This window comes from Gadus chalcogrammus, chromosome 12 (assembly GCF_026213295.1).
Source record: "Gadus chalcogrammus isolate NIFS_2021 chromosome 12, NIFS_Gcha_1.0, whole genome shotgun sequence".
NCBI classification, from domain to species: domain Eukaryota; kingdom Metazoa; phylum Chordata; class Actinopteri; order Gadiformes; family Gadidae; genus Gadus; species Gadus chalcogrammus.
In genome coordinates, this window is record NC_079423.1 from 9,703,549 (window position 1) to 9,716,048 (window position 12,500).

The 12,500-nt window shown below is 45.1% G+C and overlaps 14 non-coding genes and 1 pseudogene across 14 annotated transcripts; all 15 read right to left on the minus strand.

The window, feature by feature from the left end:
• Positions 1-302: 302 nt before the first annotated feature.
• LOC130400744 (5S ribosomal RNA) lies at positions 303-421 on the minus strand. The gene has a single exon (XR_008903219.1). It is a non-coding gene; the product is annotated as a 5S ribosomal RNA (ribosomal RNA).
• A 529-nt stretch (positions 422-950) lies between these two features.
• LOC130394318 (5S ribosomal RNA) lies at positions 951-1,069 on the minus strand. The gene has a single exon (XR_008897488.1). It is a non-coding gene; the product is annotated as a 5S ribosomal RNA (ribosomal RNA).
• Positions 1,070-1,598: 529 nt separating this feature from the next.
• LOC130394334 (5S ribosomal RNA) lies at positions 1,599-1,717 on the minus strand. Its single transcript, XR_008897503.1, has one exon. It is a non-coding gene; the product is annotated as a 5S ribosomal RNA (ribosomal RNA).
• Positions 1,718-2,236: 519 nt separating this feature from the next.
• LOC130400014 (5S ribosomal RNA) lies at positions 2,237-2,355 on the minus strand. The gene has a single exon (XR_008902501.1). It is a non-coding gene; the product is annotated as a 5S ribosomal RNA (ribosomal RNA).
• Positions 2,356-2,875: 520 nt separating this feature from the next.
• LOC130395087 (5S ribosomal RNA) lies at positions 2,876-2,994 on the minus strand. The gene has a single exon (XR_008898184.1). It is a non-coding gene; the product is annotated as a 5S ribosomal RNA (ribosomal RNA).
• Positions 2,995-3,513: 519 nt separating this feature from the next.
• On the minus strand, positions 3,514-3,632 carry LOC130394200 (5S ribosomal RNA). The gene has a single exon (XR_008897382.1). It is a non-coding gene; the product is annotated as a 5S ribosomal RNA (ribosomal RNA).
• A 519-nt stretch (positions 3,633-4,151) lies between these two features.
• On the minus strand, positions 4,152-4,270 carry LOC130396060 (5S ribosomal RNA; annotated as a pseudogene).
• A 529-nt stretch (positions 4,271-4,799) lies between these two features.
• LOC130395054 (5S ribosomal RNA) lies at positions 4,800-4,918 on the minus strand. The gene has a single exon (XR_008898154.1). It is a non-coding gene; the product is annotated as a 5S ribosomal RNA (ribosomal RNA).
• Positions 4,919-5,447: 529 nt separating this feature from the next.
• Positions 5,448-5,566, minus strand: LOC130401346 (5S ribosomal RNA). Its single transcript, XR_008903808.1, has one exon. It is a non-coding gene; the product is annotated as a 5S ribosomal RNA (ribosomal RNA).
• Positions 5,567-6,095: 529 nt separating this feature from the next.
• On the minus strand, positions 6,096-6,214 carry LOC130399499 (5S ribosomal RNA). The gene has a single exon (XR_008902007.1). It is a non-coding gene; the product is annotated as a 5S ribosomal RNA (ribosomal RNA).
• Positions 6,215-6,743: 529 nt separating this feature from the next.
• Positions 6,744-6,862, minus strand: LOC130401238 (5S ribosomal RNA). The gene has a single exon (XR_008903703.1). It is a non-coding gene; the product is annotated as a 5S ribosomal RNA (ribosomal RNA).
• A 648-nt stretch (positions 6,863-7,510) lies between these two features.
• Positions 7,511-7,630, minus strand: LOC130395014 (5S ribosomal RNA). Its single transcript, XR_008898117.1, has one exon. It is a non-coding gene; the product is annotated as a 5S ribosomal RNA (ribosomal RNA).
• Positions 7,631-8,149: 519 nt separating this feature from the next.
• LOC130400406 (5S ribosomal RNA) lies at positions 8,150-8,268 on the minus strand. Its single transcript, XR_008902884.1, has one exon. It is a non-coding gene; the product is annotated as a 5S ribosomal RNA (ribosomal RNA).
• A 519-nt stretch (positions 8,269-8,787) lies between these two features.
• LOC130395456 (5S ribosomal RNA) lies at positions 8,788-8,906 on the minus strand. The gene has a single exon (XR_008898510.1). It is a non-coding gene; the product is annotated as a 5S ribosomal RNA (ribosomal RNA).
• Positions 8,907-9,435: 529 nt separating this feature from the next.
• LOC130399885 (5S ribosomal RNA) lies at positions 9,436-9,554 on the minus strand. The gene has a single exon (XR_008902379.1). It is a non-coding gene; the product is annotated as a 5S ribosomal RNA (ribosomal RNA).
• Between the last annotated feature and the right edge of the window lie 2,946 nt (positions 9,555-12,500).

The window sequence follows — 12,500 nt, forward strand, 5'->3', positions numbered from 1 at the left end:
TTTGAACCAAGGTTAACGGTTAAAGTGTCAGAGAATGGGTGGTGATTTTTTGACGTCCTCCCATGATCTGAAGTGAGCGTGCGTGTTTGCGTTGGTGAAAGTTTAAGAAATGTACAACTGTCGGTTCAGCTCTCTGGTGCTCCCTGCTGGCAGTATCACTATACTGTCCTCATGTTTCACAAAAATAGTTTTGAGAGACGTTGTCAGTTTTTGTATGTTGCTTAAATCCTCCAAAGCGGTTGGCAGTAAACATCAGGTCACGGTACGCCAAGGAGTCAATGAGCTCGAGTTGAAAAAGAAAATGCTTACAGCACCTGGTATTCCCAGGCGGTCTCCCATCCAAGTACTAACCAGGCCCGACCCTGCTTAGTTTCCGAGATCAGACGAGATCGGGCGTGTTCAGGGTGGTATGGCCGTAAGCAATTAGTGCTGGCGCAAAACCAGGTTGTATACAGTAGCACATAAGGAGTGAGAAAGCTGCTGAGGATCGACGTTACACTTTTACAAAAACAATCATTAGTTAGATATAAACGGCAGTAATTGATTCAGTAGGACTCCTTATCCATGTAAACGATCATTGTGACATCTGAATTCATTAATTATCTGAAATACACTGCGTGTGCGTGTGATGTTAAATGTTTGAACCAAGGTTAACGGTTAAAGTGTCAGAGAATGGGTGGTGATTTTTTGACGTCCTCCCATGATCTGAAGTGAGCGTGCGTGTTTGTGTTGGTGAAAGTTTAAGAAATGTACAACTGTCGGTTCAGCTCTCTGGTGCTCCCTGCTGGCAGTATCACTATACTGTCCTCATGTTTCACAAAAATAGTTTTGAGAGACGTTGTCAGTTTTTGTATGTTGCTTAAATCCTCCAAAGCGGTTGGCAGTAAACATCAGGTCACGGTACGCCACGGTAGGCCACGGAGTCAATGAGCTCGAGTTGAAAAAGAAAAAGCTTACAGCACCTGGTATTCCCAGGCGGACTCCCATCCAAGTACTAAGCAGGCCCGACCCTGCTTAGCTTCCGAGATCAGACGAGATCGGGCGGGTTCAGGGTGGTATGGCCGTAAGCAATTAGTGCAGGCGCAAAACCAGGTTTTATACAGTAGCACATAAGGAGTGAGAAAGCTGCTGAGGCTCGACGTTACACTCTTACAAAAACAATCATTAGTTAGATATAAACGGCAGTAATTGATTCAGTAGGACTCCTTATCCATGTAAACCATCATTGTGACATCTGAATTCATTAATTATCTGAAAAACACTGCGTGTGCGTGTGATGTTAAATGTTTGAACCAAGGTTAACGGTTAAAGTGTCAGAGAATGGGTGGTGATTTTTTGACGTCCTCCCATGATCTGAAGTGAGCGTGCGTGTTTGTGTTGGTGAAAGTTTAAGAAATGTACAACTGTCGGTTCAGCTCTCTGGTGCTCCCTGCTGGCAGTATCACTATACTGTCCTCATGTTTCACAAAAATAGTTTTGAGAGACGTTGTCAGTTTTTGTATGTTGCTTAAATCCTCCAAAGCGGTTGGCAGTAAACATCAGGTCACGGTACGCCACGGTAGGCCACGGAGGCAATGAGCTCGAGTTTAAAAAGAAAAAGCTTACAGCACCTGGTATTCCCAGGCGGTCTCCCATCCAAGTACTAACCAGGCCCGACCCTGCTTAGCTTCCGAGATCAGACAAGATCGGGCTTGTTCAGGGTGGTATGGCCGTAAGCAAATAGTGCTGGCGCAAAACCAGGTTTTATACAGTAGCACATAAGGAGTGAGAAACCTGCTGAGGCTCGACGTTACACTTTTACAAAAACAATCATTAGTTAGATATAAACGGCAGTAATTGATTCAGTAGGACTCCTTATCCATGTAAACGATCATTGTGACAACTGAATTTATTAATTATCTGCAATACACTGCGTGTGCGTGTGATGTTAAATGTTTGAACCAAGGTTAACGGTTAAAGGGTCAGAGAATGGGTGGTGATTTTTTGACGTCCTCCCATGATCTGAAGTGAGCGTGCGTGTTTGTGTTGGTGAAAGTTTAAGAAATGTACAACTGTCGTTTCAGCTCTCTGGTGCTCCCTGCTGGCAGTATCACTATACTGTCCTCATGTTTCACAAAAATAGTTTTGAGAGACGTTGTCAGTCTTTGTATGTTGCTTAAATCCTCCAAAGCGGTTGGCAGTAAACATCAGGTCACGGTAGGCCACGGAGGCAATGAGCTTGAGTTGAAAAAGAAAAAGCTTACAGCACCTGGTATTCCCAGGCGGTCTCCCATCCAAGTACTAACCAGGCCCGACCCTGCTTAGCTTCCGAGATCAGACGAGATCGGGCGTGTTCAGGGTGGTATGGCCGTAAGAAATTAGTGCTGGCGCAAAACCAGGTTTTATACAGAAGCACATAAGGAGTGAGAAAGCTGCTGAGGCTCGACGTTACACTTTTACAAAAACAATCATTAGTTAGATATAAACGGCAGTAATTGATTCAGTAGGACTCCTTATCCAAGTAAACGATCATTGTGACATCTGAATTCATTAATTATCTGAAATACACTGCGTGTGCGTGTGATGTTAAATGTTTGAACCAAGGTTAACGGTTAAAGTGTCAGAGAATGGGTGGTGATTTTTGGACGTCCTCCCATGATCTGAAGTGAGCGTGCGTGTTTGTGTTGGTGAAAGTTTAAGAAATGTACAACTGTCGTTTCAGCTCTCTGGTGCTCTCTGCTGGCAGTATCACTATACTGTCCTCATGTTTCACAAAAATAGTTTTGAGAGACGTTGTCAGTCTTTGTATGTTGCTTAAATCCTCCAAAGCGGTTGGCAGTAAACATCAGGTCACGGTAGGCCACGGAGGCAATGAGCTCGAGTTGAAAAAGAAAAAAGCTTACACCACCTGGTATTCCCAGGCGGTCTCCCATCCAAGTACTAACCAGGCCCAACCCTGCTTAGCATCCGAGATCAGACAAGATCGGGCGTGTTCAGGGTGGTATGGCCGTAAGCAAATAGTGCTAGCGCAAAACCAGGTTTTATACAGTAGCACATAAGGAGTGAGAAACCTGCTGAGGCTCGACGTTACACTTTTACAAAAACAATCATTAGTTAGATATAAACGGCAGTAATTGATTCAGTAGGACTCCTTATCCATGTAAACGATCATTGTGACAACTGAATTTATTAATTATCTGCAATACACTGCGTGTGCGTGTGATGTTAAATGTTTGAACCAAGGTTAACGGTTAAAGGGTCAGAGAATGGGTGGTGATTTTTTGACGTCCTCCCATGATCTGAAGTGAGCGTGCGTGTTTGTGTTGGTGAAAGTTTAAGAAATGTACAACTGTCGTTTCAGCTCTCTGGTGCTCCCTGCTGGCAGTATGACTATACTGTCCTCATGTTTCGCAAAAATAGTTTTGAGAGACGTTGTCAGTCTTTGTATGTTGCTTAAATCCTCCAAAGCGGTTGGCAGTAAACATCAGGTCACGGTAGGCCACGGAGGCAATGAGCTTGAGTTGAAAAAGAAAAAGCTTACAGCACCTGGTATTCCCAGGCGGTCTCCCATCCAAGTACTAACCAGGCCCGACCCTGCTTAGCTTCCGAGATTAGACGAGATCGGGCGTGTTCAGGGTGGTATGGCCGTAAGAAAATAGTGCTGGCGCAAAACCAGGTTTTATACAGAAGCACATAAGGAGTGAGAAAGCTGCTGAGGCTCGACGTTACACTTTTACAAAAACAATCATTAGTTAGATATAAACGGCAGTAATTGATTCAGTAGGACTCCTTATCCAAGTAAACGATCATTGTGACATCTGAATTCATTAATTATCTGAAATACACTGCGTGTGCGTGTGATGTTAAATGTTTGAACCAAGGTTAACGGTTAAAGTGTCAGAGAATGGGTGGTGATTTTTGGACGTCCTCCCATGATCTGAAGTGAGCGTGCGTGTTTGTGTTGGTGAAAGTTTAAGAAATGTACAAATGTCGTTTCAGCTCTCTGGTGCTCCCTGCTGGCAGTATCACTATACTGTCCTCGTGTTTCACAAAAATAGTTTTGAGAGACGTTGTCAGTCTTTGTATGTTGCTTAAATCCTCCAAAGCGGTTGGCAGTAAACATCAGGTCACGGTAGGCCACGGAGGCAATGAGCTCGAGTTGAAAAAGAAAAAGATTACAGCACCTGGTATTTCCAGGCGGTCTCCCATCCAAGTACTAACCAGGCCCGACCCTGCTTAGCTTCCGAGATAAGACGAGATCGGTCATGTTCAGGGTGGTATGACCATAAGCAAATAGTGCTGGCGCAAAACCAGGTTTTATACAGTAGCACATAAGGAGTGAGAAACCCGCTGAGGCTCGACGTTACACTTTTACAAAAACAATCATTAGTTAGATATAAACGGCAGTAATTGATTCAGTAGGACTCCTTATCCATGTAAACGATCATTGTGACATCTGAATTCATTAATTATCTGAAATACACTGCATGTGCGTGTGATGTTAAATGTTTGAACCAAGGTTAACGGTTAAAGTGTCAGAGAATGGGTGGTGATTTTTTGACGTCCTCCCATGATCTGAAGTGAGCGTGCGTGTTTGTGTTGGTGAAAGTTTAAGAAATGTACAGCTTTCGGTTCAGCTCTCTGGTGCTCCCTGCTGGCAGTATCACTATACTGTCCTCATGTTTCACAAAAACAGTTTTGAGAGACGTTGTCAGTTTTTGTATGTTGCTTAAATCCTCCAAAGCGGTTGGCAGTAAACATCAGGTCACGGTACGCCACGGTAGGCCACGGAGTAAATGAGCTCGAATTGAAAAAGAAAAAGCTTACAGCACCTGGTATTCCCAGGCGGTCTCCCATCCAAGTACTAACCAGGCCCGACCCTGCTTAGCTTCCGAGATCAGACAAAATCTGGCGTGTTCAGGGTGGTATGGCCGTAAGCAATTAGTGCAGGCGCAAAACCAGGTTTTATACAGTAGCACATAAGGAGTGAGCAAGCTGCTGAGGCTTGACGTTACACTTTTACAAAAACAATCATTAGTTAGATATAAACGGCAGTAATTGATTCAGTAGGACTCCTTATCCATGTAAACGATCATTGTGACATCTGAATTCATTAATTATCTGAAATACACTGCGTGTGCGTGTGATGTTAAATGTTTGAACCAAGGTTAACGGTTAAAGTGTCAGAGAATGGGTGGTGATTTTTTGACGTCCTCCCATGATCTGAAGTGAGCGTGCGTGTTTGTGTTGGTGAAAGTTTAAGAAATGTACAACTGTCGGTTCAGCTCTCTGGTGCTCCCTGCTGGCAGTATCACTATACTGTCCTCATGTTTCACAAAAATAGTTTTGAGAGACGTTGTCAGTTTTTGTATGTTGCTTAAATCCTCCAAAGCGGTTGGCAGTAAACATCAGGTCACGGTACGCCACGGTAGGCCACGGAGGCAACGAGCTCGAGTTGAAAAAGAAAAAGCTTACAGCACCTGGTATTCCCAGCCGGTCTCCCATCCAAGTACTAACCAGGCCCGACCCTGCTTAGCTTCCGAGATCAGACGAGATCGGGCGTGTTCAGGGTGGTATGTCCGTAAGCAATTAGTGCAGGCGCAAAACCAGGTTTTATACAGTAGCACATAAGGAGTGAGAAAGCTGCTGAGGCTTGACGTTACACTTTTACAAAAACAATCATTAGTTAGATATAAACGGCAGTAATTGATTCAGTAGGACTCCTTATCCATGTAAACGATCATTGTGACATCTGAATTCATTAATTATCCGAAATACACTGCGTGTGCAAGTGATGTTAAATGTTTGAAGCAAGGTTAACGGTTAAAGTGTCAGAGAATGGGTGGTGATTTTTTGACGTCCTCCCATGATCTGAAGTGAGCGTGCGTGTTTGTGTTGGTGAAAGTTTAAGAAATGTACAACTGTCGGTTCAGCTCTCTGGTGCTGACTGCTGGCAGTATCACTATACTGTCCTCATGTTTCACAAAAATAGTTTTGAGAGACGTTGTCAGTTTTTGTATGTTGCTTAAATCCTCCAAAGCGGTTGGCAGTAAACATCAGGTCACGGTACGCCACGGTAGGCCACGCAGTCAATGAGCTCGAGTTGAAAAAGAAAAAGCTTACAGCACCAGGTATTCCCAGGCGGTCTCCCATCCAAGTACTAACCAGGCCCGACCCTGCTTAGCTTCCGAGATCAGACGAGATCGGGCGTGTTCAGGGTGGTATGGCCGTAAGCAATTAGTGCAAGCGAAAAACCAGGTTTTATACAGTAGCACATAAGGAGTGAGAAAGCTGCTGAGGCTCGACGTTACACTTTTACAAAAACAATCATTAGTTAGATATAAACGGCAGTAATTGATTCAGTAGGACTCCTTATACATGTAAACGATCATTGTGACATCTGAATTCATTAATTATCTGAAATACACTGCGTGTGCGTGTGATGTTAAATGTTTGAACCAAGGTTAACGGTTAAAGTGTCAGAGAATGGGTGGTGATTTTTTGACGTCCTCCCATGATCTGAAGTGAGCGTGCGTGTTTGTGTTGGTAAAAGTTTAAGAAATGTACAACTGTCGGTTCAGCTCTCTGGTGCTCCCTGCTGGCAGTATCACTATACTGTCCTCATGTTTCACAAAAATAGTTTTGAGAGACGTTGTCAGTTTTTGTATGTTGCTTAAATCCTCCAAAGCGGTTGGCAGTAAACATCAGGTCACGGTACGCCACGGTAGGCCACGGAGTCAATGAGCTCGAGTTGAAAAAGAAAAAGCTTACAGCACCTGGTATTCCCAGGCGGACTCCCATCCAAGTACTAACCAGGCCCGACCCTGCTTAGCTTCCGAGATCAGACGAGATCGGGCGTGTTCAGGGTGGTATGGACGTAAGCAATTAGTACAGGCGCAAAACCAGGTTTTATACAGTAGCAGATAAGGAGTGAGAAAGCTGCTGAGGCTCGACGTTACACTTTTACAAAAACAATCATTAGTTAGATATAAACGGCAGTAATTGATTCAGTAGGACTCCTTATCCATGTAAACGATCATTGTGACATCTGAATTCATTAATTATCTGAAATACACTGCGTGTGCGTGTGATGTTAAATGTTTGAACCAAGGTTAACGGTTAAAGTGTCAGAGAATGGGTGGTGATATTTTGACGTCCTCCCATGATCTGAAGTGAGCGTGCGTGTTTGTGTTGGTGAAAGTTTAAGAAATGTACAACTGTCGTTTCAGCTCTCTGGTGCTCCCTGCTGGCAGTATCACTATACTGTCCTCATGTTTCACAAAAATAGTTTTGAGAGACGTTGTCAGTTTTTGTATGTTGCTTAAATCCTCCAAAGCGGTTGGCAGTAAACATCAGGTCACGGTACGCCACGGAGTCAATGAGCTCGAGTTGAAAAAGAAAAAGCATACAGCACCTGGTATTCCCAGGCGGTCTCCCTTCCAAGTACTAACCATGCCCGACCCTGCTTAGCTTGCGAGATCAGACGAGATCGGGCGTGTTTTTTTTTTTTTCTTTTGGTGACACCCGTCACTACTTACAGCAACCTGGGCTTCTGAGGAGGTCTCCCATCCAAGTACTAACCAGGCCCGACCCTGCTTAGCTTCCAAGATCAGACGAGATCGGGCGTGTTCAGGGTGGTATGGCCGTAAGCAATTAGTGTAGGCGCAAAACCAGGTTTTATACAGTAGCACATAAGGAGTGAGAAAGCTGCTGAGGCTTGACGTTACACTTTTACAAAAACAATCATCAGTTAGATATAAACGGCAGCAATTGATTCAGTAGGACTCCTTATACATGTAAACGATCATTGTGACATCTGAATTCATTAATTATCTGAAATACACTGCGTGTGCGTGTGATGTTAAATGTTTGAACCAAGGTTAACGGTTAAAGTGTCAGAGAATGGGTGGTGATTTTTTGACGTCCTCCCATGATCTGAAGTGAGCGTGCGTGTTTGTGTTGGTGAAAGTTTAAGAAATGTACAACTGTCGGTTCAGCTCTCTGGTGCTCCCTGCTGGCAGTATCACTATACTGTCCTCATGTTTCACAAAAATAGTTTTGAGAGACGTTGTCAGTTTTTGTATGTTGCTTAAATCCTCCAAAGCGGTTGGCAGTAAACATCAGGTCACGGTAGGCCACGGAGTCAATGAGCTCGAGTTGAAAAAGAAAATGCTTACAGCACCTGGTATTCCCAGGCGGTCTCCCATCCAAGTACTAACCAGGCCCGACCCTGCTTAGCTTCCAAGATCAGACGAGATCGGGCGTGTTCAGGGTGGTATGGCCGTAAGCAATTAGTGCAGGCGCAAAACCAGGTTTTATACAGTAGCACATAAGGAGTGAGAAAGCTGCTGAGGCTTGACGTTACACTTTTACAAAAACAATCATCAGTTAGATATAAACGGCAGTAATTGATTCAGTAGGACTCCTTATCCATGTAAACGATCATTGTGACATCTGAATTCATTAATTATCTGAAATACACTGCGTGTGCGTGTGATGTTAAATGTTTGAACCAAGGTTAACGGTTAAAGTGTCAGAGAATGGGTGGTGATTTTTTGACGTCCTCCCATGATCTGAAGTGAGCGTGCGTGTTTGCGTTGGTGAAAGTTTAAGAAGTGTACAACTGTCGGTTCAGCTCTCTGGTGCTCCCTGCTGGCAGTATCACTATACTGTCCTCATGTTTCACAAAAATAGTTTTGAGAGACGTTGTCAGTTTTTGTATGTTGCTTAAATCCTCCAAAGCGGTATGCAGTAAACATCAGGTCACGGTAGGCCACGGAGTCAATGAGCTCGAGTTGAAAAAGAAAATGCTTACAGCACCTGGTATTCCCAGGCGGTCTCCCATCCAAGTACTAACCAGGCCCGACCCTGCTTAGCTTCCAAGATCAGACGAGATCGGGCGTGTTCAGGTTGTTATGGCCGTAAGCAATTAGTGCAGGCTCAAAACCAGGTTTTATACAGTAGCACATAAGGAGTGAGAAAGCTGCTGAGGCTTGACGTTACACTTTTACAAAAACAATCATCAGTTAGATATAAACGGCAGTAATTGATTCAGTAGGACTCCTTATCCATGTAAACGATCATTGTGACATCTGAATTCATTAATTATCTGAAATACACTGCGTGTGCGTGTGATGTTAAATGTTTGAACCAAGGTTAACGGTTAAAGTGTCAGAGAATGGGTGGTGATTTTTTGATGTCCTCCCATGATCTGAAGTGAGCGTGCGTGTTTGCGTTGGTGAAAGTTTAAGAAATGTACAACTGTCGGTTCAGCTCTCTGGTGCTCCCTGCTGGCAGTATCACTATACTGTCCTCATGTTTCACAAAAATAGTTTTGAGAGACGTTGTCAGTTTTTGTATGTTGCTTAAATCCTCCAAAGCGGTTGGCAGTAAACATCAGGTCACGGTACGCCACGGTAGGCCACGGAGTCAATGAGCTCGAGTTGAAAAAGAAAAAGCTTACAGCACCTGGTATTCCCAGGCGGTATCCCATCCAAGTACTAACCAGGCCCGACCCTGCTTAGCTTCCGAGATCAGACGAGATCGGGCGTGTTCAGGGTGGTATGGCCGTAAGCAATTAGTGCAGGCGCAAAACCAGGTTTTATACAGTAGCACATAAGGAGTGAGAAAGCTGCTGAGGCTCGACGTTACACTCTTACAAAAACAATCATTAGTTAGATATAAACGGCAGTAATTGATTCAGTAGGACTCCTTATCCATGTAAACGATCATTGTGACATCTGAATTCATTAATTATCTGAAATACACTGCGTGTGCGTGTGATGTTAAATGTTTGAACCAAGGTTAACGGTTAAAGTGTCAGAGAATGGGTGGTGATTTTTTGACGTCCTCCCATGATCTGAAGTGAGCGTGCGTGTTTGCGTTGGTGAAAGTTTAAGAAATGTACAACTGTCGGTTCAGCTCTCTGGTGCTCCCTGCTGGCAGTATCACTATACTGTCCTCATGTTTCACAAAAATAGTTTTGAGAGACGTTGTCAGTTTTTGTATGTTGCTTAAATCCTCCAAAGCGGTTGGCAGTAAACATCAGGTCACGGTACGCCACGGTAGGCCACGGAGTCAATGAGCTCGAGTTGAAAAAGAAAAAGCTTACAGCACCTGGTATTCCCAGGCGGTCTCCCATCCAAGTACTAACCAGGCCCGACCCTGCTTAGCTTCCGAGATCAGACGAGATCGGGCGTGTTTTTTTTTTTTTTTTTTTTTTTTTTTTATTATTATTTTTTTTTTTTATTAAAATTCTGTATTTAGAGTAATTTACAATCTTTTACGGTCATAACCAAACACAGTATGACACACAGAAGACATACAGACAGTTGATAATCACAAATGTACGCAACAATCATATAGAGAGGTTAACCCTAATCATACACAACAAACATTTGCGTCGGAGTGGTCTGCCAGGTCTTAACAAGCAGGAAAAACAATGCCCACACTACACACTAAATCCTAACGTCCCTGATTCCGTTACCATGACTAAAGTGCTGTTCCTAACAAAATACTTGTGAAAATCCTCCCCTTCCCATCATTCAGAACCTCCTTCACATTCCCAACCACATCCTCCTTTACAAGTATTGCCACACCACACGATCTTGCCGTCCCACAATTGACGAATAACAGTCCCCTCCATTTCTCCTTGATTTCTGGCATTTTAGCCTGTGTCCAGTTTGTTTCCTGCAGCACTAAAATATCGGATTTAAAATTGATTAACACCTCATCAAACTTCGCCATATTGTTAAGACCGTTGATGTTAATTGATGTGAGTGTGACCATTGAAATCAAAAGACACAGAGTGGGTATTACTGTTAAAATCTTTTTTTTTTTTTACGTACCCCTTTCTTTTTCAAGTTCCTCTGTTCCTCATCGGAATCAACCCCTCTCCTGCGTCTGACCCTGGGCGCCCTCTCCCTACAAACACCCAACGCCTCATTCCCAGACTTATTCTCCCTCTCCCTTCCATCAGCCAGTGTGGGGGGGGAAATTATAGGCGCCATACCACGCCAATGAGACGCGTCGGCTGTAGCCTCAATAGTCACAGCACAAGACCCCCAGGCTGCATCTTCCTCTACTGTAGGCCACCCGGGCGCCTGTAAAGAGAGGAGCCCCGCTTGAGAGCTCCTGCCCCCCCCCAACCCTGTGCCCCCATCTCCCCCTGATGCCGGGGCCATTGACACAACCAAATCCACTTCTAGGCTAGCCCCCGTGCCATGTCCCGCCTCGTTCCCCAACTGTCCAGACCCCCGCGGAACCTTGGCTACGCCCTCCGCTGGTGTAGGGTGCCCAGATGCCGGTAGAGAGGAAAGCTCTCCTTGAGAGCTTTGCCCCCCGGGCAACCCCATGCCCCCCACACCCGGGTCCTTCAGCACAACCTGTAGCTGACTGTCCAAGACTGTCTCCCCGTCAGACAGCTCCCCGTGCTCCATCTCCTCTTCCGCACTCTCTTCCCCTCCACTTTCCTCACTCTCCAACGATAAAGCCCTTGAGTCTGGGTCAACTGAGAGGGCACCCCCTCCCACCTGCTCCTCCTTACACACACAATTTCCCTTTCTATTACCACACTCTCTGCATTTAATCACAGCCACACACTCCCTTGCATAGTGTCCCTGCTTCCCGCACTTCCGACAGAGGAAGTCAGGACAGTCCCTCACTATATGTCCAGGCTGGATGCACAATCTACACACCTTTAATTGTCTGTCATGGATGACTCGGAAATATTCAGCACCCTTTTCAGTGTCAAAACGTGTGGACCAAGGCAAGGACCGTACTTCCTTGTTAAACTTCACCTTAACAAACCGTGTACCCTCACATATGGTCATCCCAGGCCACTTCCTCCTTGCAATCGGCGAAACTGCCTCCACACCCCAGTCCGCAAGCTTCTTCAGAATCTCCTCATCCGTAATGTACACTGGTAGACTCATAAAGGACACCACCATCTCATCTGAGGTCAAGTCTTTTGCGACGACGCTGGTCCCCCTTATCCTAAAACCATCCAACAATCGCCTCTTCCCGTTGGGGTGATTCATCGTTACTTCATATTGGTTCAATGAGAGGTAGCGACATCCCAAGACCAATCCACATACACTCTGCATCGCCCTTAGCATCTCCATCATCGGGATTTTCTCCTCTCCCACAAGCTCCACAGCCACAGACAACTCCCTGCAGTAGCTCGGGCCACCATCCGCAACCTTGTCCTCCTTCTCTCTTGTTGCTCTCTCCGCAGTCACCGGTCTCCCGCCTAGTACGTCCTCCGATGTCCTCTTCGCCACACAACCACCATCCGTCACCGCAGCAGGAGCCGTGTTCCGTTCCATGCCGTCTTCCATTCGAGTTTTCGAAACCGCGTGAGACATCGAAAAAAAAACGAACTAAAGTATACTAATACTCCCCCAAACAGCAAGCTGTCGGGGGAATAAACGACTAGACGCAAAACTAACCAAAAAAATATCTATAAATACTTGATTTACCACCAAAAGAATCCTCGCTCCAACACCGTCCTCCTCTCACCA